Here is a 7165-nt window from a genome sequence, read left to right as displayed (position 1 = left end):
TGTGCTTTGGAGAAGGGATGAAATTTCTGGCAGTTTTAAGCTGTCTTCCTTATTATGTGTCTAATACTATGTAAGCAGTCATGACTGCATCTTTTAATTTGTGATTTTACAGCGTCCCTTCCTCTGTTGTTGCAAAATTCCTGTGGACTTATCATGGTTGTTTGATGCCAACATCTACTGTTGGAGATTGACAAAATGTGATCAGTATGGTTGCATTAATCTGACCATCGATGTTGAAGCTCAATTAAAGGCATTTTTGGGCGGGAGGTAGAACTAGCACTAGCACTGAATTTGAAATCAACCTCTGTTTCCCTAAAGCATTCAGTACTCCACCCTGTTCTCTTTGTGGGATTGCATAGAGGTTGGTCAAGCATTCCCGTGTGAATATATGAAGCAAGTGAAGCTGTCTTTCCTACACATCCACTTCATGTGCAAATTGTAATTTTAACAAGGTGTTGAAGCCGATTTTTCTGTATGTTTTAGTGTGTTGATCACCAGTGATTGCAAATCCTCAAAGGGAAATACTGTTATATATAACTACTCATATCAGTAATCAAATTCTGTCGTAAATGACATCTGGAATGCTACATTTTATATTATTGTTTTATTTTGTTTTTATCTGACATTGTTGCATACTTGATAATACACCTTGTGTAGATATACATGTTTGCACATTGTGTCTGTATTTCTAGTTTAACCAAATACACGTATATTGATCAATCGTGCTGAAATGGTAAACTATACTGGATATGAACATGTATGTGTATATTTATGACAATTGGCTAACCACTCTCTAAAATGAAATAGTATATCAACATTTTTAATGTTGTCACTCCACCAACCTTTTAGTAAATGTTAGATTTAGCACAAATTGTTGGGTTTACCATTTCTGAAATGGTAGTTCAACATTTTGAGTGTTCAACTTAACATTTAACTAAAGGTTGGAGGATTGACAGCATTTAGAATGTTGATATACCATTTCATTTTTAAAAGTGGTAAATGTGTTGAATGTTTCCCATCTTAATCTTGGTTTTAAACTGCAATATGTCCATCTCCAATTGAATAATTTCCAAGGTATGCTGTTCAAGATAACTTTGCAGTTACTAATAAATTTTGTTTGTGCAACTCATTCAAAACATACTGATGGGGACAAGTATTTCCAATTCTTTTCAAAATAGGGTTTGATAAGGAGTTGTCTAAAATGATTTAAACAGCCATCACCTTTAAAGAGCACCAGTTCTTAGATACAACAAAGGTAAGATGCATGATTAGAATACTTCAATGTGAATACACAATTCATACTTCTTGGTGATACACTTGTTTTTAACACACAAAAGTATTTTAGACTACACAGGGTAATTTTTCTGATTTGCTGTGAAGTGCAATGTGTCAGTGTGATTTAAACGCAGTCTAAACTTGGATGATCATACCCCTACCTTTTCTTTTTTTTTTTAATGTGGTAGAGATATCTGACCTTTCCTTTTCTATGATTTACTTTTTATTTCTGCAACTTTATACAATGTAAAAAGAGAAGTACAGTAACACCCATTTAGGTTAAATAACATTTTCTTGGGAGGATTAGAAAAGTTAATGTTCAAGCAAAATTAAATCGTTTGGAAGCAGAATGCAATGAATTGTTGCATTTTCACTTTCATGACATGTTCCATGTTGCAGGGACCATCATGATAAACATACGAAATAATGTTTGATGAGATTACAACCCTTTTCTGTCAGAATGACTAAAAAACCATTCTTGAAGATTTACTTGCAAAAAAAAAAGGGTGAAAAGATTCAAGGGGATCACAAATATTAATAGCCAATTTTTATTTCTTTTTAAATAAAGAAAATAATGAGTACCTGGTATACTCAAAGAGACCATGAAATAACACAACTACATGTATATATATGTTATAATTTTCGATGCTGCACTATAATTTCAACATATTTTCCAATAAAAATGTTTATTCATTCATTGAAGGACAATATCTATCTATCATCATTAGCTTTATTTTCTTTTGGTTTTTTTTTTAAGATTAAAGTGTATTGTTTCATATAATTGGCAACTATAGTATTGGAGATTATTGTAATGAATTTTGTCACAATAAAGTGACGAATGTTTTACAATGTTGTTTACAAATGGCATACATTTTATTGCGTTTGTATGTGTTTGTGTGTATGTGTGTGTGTGTGTGTGTGTGTGTGTGTGTTGATCTGCATTACGGAGTGTATCTTTCAACGGCGTAGCCAGGATTTCATTTTAGGGGGGGCGGTTAGTCTGCGAGGGAGCGAAGCGACCGAGCCCGAGCGAGCGGAGCGAGCGAGGGGGGGGGGGGGGAGGGTGTGGGAGGGGGGTGTCCCCCCTCCCACGGTAAGAACTTTTTGCATTTGGATGTTGTAAATGGTGCAATTTGATGCATGCTTTTGCGCGTTTTATCGACGTGAAACAGTCCCACTTGTTTATGGTAGCAGTTTATTTTGATGTAGATTATTATTGAACAATTTGCCTATAAAATGGTATAATTTAGATACATTTCTTGTATTAATTCTTTTCACTGAATATCATGAACGCGACTGAACGCGAGCGAGCGGAGCGAGCGAGGGGGTAGGGGAGGGTGTGGGAGGGGGGTATCCCCCCTCCCACAGTAAGAACTTTTTGCATTTTGATGTTGCAAATGGTGCAATTTGATGCGTGTTTTTGCGCGTTTTATCGACGTGAAACAGTCTCACTTGTTTATGGTAGCAGTTTATTTTGATGTAGATTATTATTGAACAATTTGCCTATAAAGTGGTACAATTTAGATACACTTCTTCTATTAATTCTTTTCACTGAATATTATGAACGCGACTGAACCCGAGCGAGCGGAGCGAGCGAGGGGGTAGGGGAGGGTGTAAGAACTTTTTGCATTTTGATGTTGCAAATGGTGCAATTTGATGCATGTTTTTGTGCGTTTTATCGACGTGAAACAGTCCCACTTGTTTATAGTAGCAGTTTATTTTGATGTAGATTATTATTGAAGAGTTTGCCTATAAAATGGTATAATTTAGATACACTTCTTGTATTAATTCTTTTAACTGATTATTATGAACGCGACTGAACCCGAGCGAGCAGAGCGAGCGAGGGGGTAGGGGAGGGTGTGGGAGGGGGGTATCCTTCCTCCCACAGTAAGAACTTTTTGCATTTTGATGTTGCAAATGGTGCAATTTGATGCATGTTTTTGCGCGTTTTATCGACGTGAAACAGTCCCACTTGTTTATGGTAGCAGTTTATTTTGATGTAGATTATTATTGAACAATTTGCCTATAAAATTGTATAATTTAGATACACTTCTTGTATTAATTCTTTTCACTGAATATTATGAACGCGACTGAATCCGAGCGAGCGGAGCGAGCGAGGTGGTAGGGGAGGGTGTGGGAGGTGGGTGTCCCCCCTCCCACAGTAAGAACTTTTTGCATTTTGATGTTGCAAATGGTGCAATTTGATGCGTGTTTTTGCGCGTTTTATCAACGTGAAACAGTCTCACTTGTTTATGGTAGCAGTTTATTTTGATGTAGATTATTATTGAACAATTTGCCTATAAAGTGGTACAATTTAGATACACTTCTTCTATTAATTCTTTTCACTGAATATTATGAACGCGACTGAACCCGAGCGAGCGGAGCGAGCGAGGGGGTAGGGGAGGGTGTGGGAGGGGGGTATCCCCCCTCCCACAGTAAGAACTTTTTGCATTTTGATGTTGCAAATGGTGCAATTTGATGCATTTTTTTTGCGCGTTTTATCGACGTGAAACAGTCCCACTTGTTTAAGGTAGCAGTATATTTTAGTGTAGATTATTATTGAACAATTTGCCTATAAAATGGTATAATTTAAATACGCTAGTCTTCTTGTATCAATTCTTACACTGAATATCATGAATGCTGTCTGTTCAGCAATCAAACAGAAAAAGCATGCACACGAGGGTGTAGATAGGGGCATATCCCCTCCCACACGAAGGTGATTTTGCGTTTTCAGACCTCAAATTCAGCGATCTGGTGCAAATTTTTGGTGCAATACTTTTTCATTGAAGTGTTAAAATCACGGAATTTAGCTCTTATTCCGAATGTGCACCATCTGTGCGTATGTAAAGTCTAGTGAGGTAGAGCTTAGGGGAAGGGGGATTCCCCCTCCCTCTCGCGGAGCTTTTGCGTTTTTAGAATTGAAATAAAGCGATCTGGGTATAGCCACAGTCTACTTCTTTGCATGGCGGGGGGGGGGGGGGGGGGGCGAGCAGGGAGAAGGCGTGGGCGACTGTTATCTCCACCCTTCCCTTCCGATGGAGCTTTTATCTTTTTAAGGTTGAAATTGAGATATCTCGTATACGCATATTTGATGGAATCAACATTTGGGAAATCACTAACAAAAAAAAAAAACAAAACAAAACTGATGGGGGGGGGGCTGAGGGAGGAAAGGGTCGATTAAAAGGGGAAATTCCCCTTAAGATACATGAGGGAACCTTCAGTTTTCGGAATGTAAGTGATAAGTCTTGTGCACTCAGAATTATTCAGAATTTTTTGTAAATCAAGAAAGTGTACTTAGCTAGAGAAGGGGAGGGTTTGGGAGGGGGATACCCCCTCCCAAGCACGAGAGATTTTGCATATTTTGAATTGCAATTCAACGATCTGGTGCACACTTTGAGTGAAATATCAAAAAAAAAATATCTTATTTGATGAAAGGTTGCAAAGGAGACCCGCTTCATGTGCATGCATACAGCAAACACGCATTTTTTTTTCCGCCTCCCAAATCCCCGGTCCAAATCTTAGGGGGGGGGGGGGGGGGGGGGGGCGACCGCCCCCATCGCCCCCCCCCCCCCCCCCCCCCCCCTGGCTACGCCAGTGGTATCTTTACCACACCTATACTTGAGTGGCGACTGGCACAGAAAACCCCATAGCATTGTTCACTCTGTCCAAAGCCCGTGGCACAGAAATATCACTCCATTTGACTGTGATGAGAAGTATAAAAAAAATAAACAATCAAACAAAATTAAACAAACAAAAAAAAATCATATAAGCCTCATCAAAACAAAGACAAAGTTTATCCCCTGCAAACCATTGCAGAGACTCCAACTCTCCCGTTTTCGACGGGAGATCTCCCGCCGAAAGCCCAGTTTTGCAAAATCTCCCGTTCTCCCGTTTGAGATTTGATTTCTCCCGCCCTGGCTATGTGTCTCCCGGTGGAAAGGATTTCTTACTTATTGCTATCGTACCTTGAAAAAATAAGCCTTAGATAGCACCAGAGAACATCTAGAACCCTAGGAACTTCGCGCTTCGCACACATCAACTTGGAGTCTCCCGTTTGCTGGGGGTTTCGGGCGGGAGAATCTCCAGATCAGAAGGTCCTTGGGGTTGGAGTCTCTGCCATTGCAATTTCAAGGATTCACATTTTCACAATCCGTTAGGAAATCACGTAAGCAAATGAGACAATATCGATTTTTCTTTGCATCACCATAAATGCGTAAGTTAATGTAGCTCTTATATCATTAGTTCCCAGGGGCATGGCTAGTAACCGATCAGTGGGAATCAGTGGGAATGCTGAGGGATGATTGTTCCAATCCTTGTGGGATTCATTTAATTAAGAGTACATCTACTGTTGTGTGAAAATTATTTGCTTCAGAACGGTCTCATAATAAGTATTATGTGCAGATTAATGCCCCGTCACTGACCAGGCACGCTAACCTGGAAACATTAAACTGCACATTACTTGAATATATGAGACTATTCTGAAGCAAATAATTTTTCACACAACAATAGATATATAATGTACTCTTAAATGAATCTCACAAAGATTGGAAAAATCATCCCCCAGCATTCCCACTGATTCCCACTGACCAGTTACTAGATAGCCATCCCCTTTAAAGGGATGGTATAGCACTGGTGGAGATGAGGATTTGGCTTTTGATTTTTGACAAATACCAAAAAACTATACTTATGAAATAGTACAGAGCATACCATTCTAAGAGGAATTCAAAGTTTATTTGATGAAAATCGGTCTGGGAATGACTGAGAAATCCAAAAGCAAAGTATAAACAAAGCCATCATAGTAAAGGGTGGGTCCCACCTTTTATTCAGATCGCTCTGTTTTGGGTATCTTAGCCTTTTCAGAACCAATTTTCATCAAATAAACTTTGAATTCCTCTTGGATATATACAGACTCTCATATTTCATAAGAGGGTTCTCAATATCTCACAAATAAAAAAAAAAATATTAGAAACCTGAAGTTAGGTCTCAACTGAAACTATACGATCCCTTTTAAAGGACTAATGATTCTGGCCTGGGAATTTTGCAAAATTGGCTGCCGTGGAACGTAAAATTGACTAGAAAACGTCTTGCCCTGTGTCATGCCTCATGCCAGTACCGCGCGCATGGGTGCTGTTCGTTATTCCGAAGGTTCGTTAATTCGAAACACACAAATTCCCGATAAAACTTGAGGTTCGTTAATCCGAAAATTAAAAGGGTTCATTAATCCGAACATTTGTGGCGTATTTCCGAAAGGTTCATTGATCCGAAAATGAAATAGGGTCTTTAACGAACCTTCGGAATAACGAGCTTTTTTTTTTCCATTTTCGGATTGACCGACCTTCGGAATAACGAACCTTATTTCATTTTCGGATGAATGAACCTTCGGAATAACAAACCTTATCACATTTTTCGGATTAAAATGAACCTTCAAAATAACGAGTTCGGAATAACGAACCTTCGGAATAACGAGTCTTCGGAATAACGAACCTTCGGACTACAGAACCTTCGGAATAAGAACTGTACCGCTCGCATTACAAATGTACTTTGGTGCAGTCTTGTCAATGTTCGTTCACAAGGCCATGCTGTCATCGGTAAAAATTAGATGTAAGTTCAGCATAACGGTGAAGAGTTGCACTGAGCGCTCTTGTAGTAACTTCGACTAGGCCTACAGAAACACGTCTATTGGATCGGCGTTTCCCCGTTATGACATTCGTTTGAGAGTAAGAGTTATTTGATCCTAATCGGAAGTATAAACTGAATGTAAACGTGCTATACTGAACAGATTTATTATAGAGAAAGGCATTCGTTTTCCATGGTGACTTTTCAGGCCTCTTAAAGAGCGTGACACATGCAAGCAGAACAAACTTTAACCTTTCAGTCTTCATGTAGAGCA

Source organism: Diadema antillarum, unplaced genomic scaffold, assembly GCF_040938485.1.
Source record: "Diadema antillarum isolate AM-2024a unplaced genomic scaffold, OU_Dant_1.0 scf00000028, whole genome shotgun sequence".
Taxonomy (NCBI): domain Eukaryota; kingdom Metazoa; phylum Echinodermata; class Echinoidea; order Diadematoida; family Diadematidae; genus Diadema; species Diadema antillarum.
Note: the sequence above shows the minus strand (reverse complement) of the source record.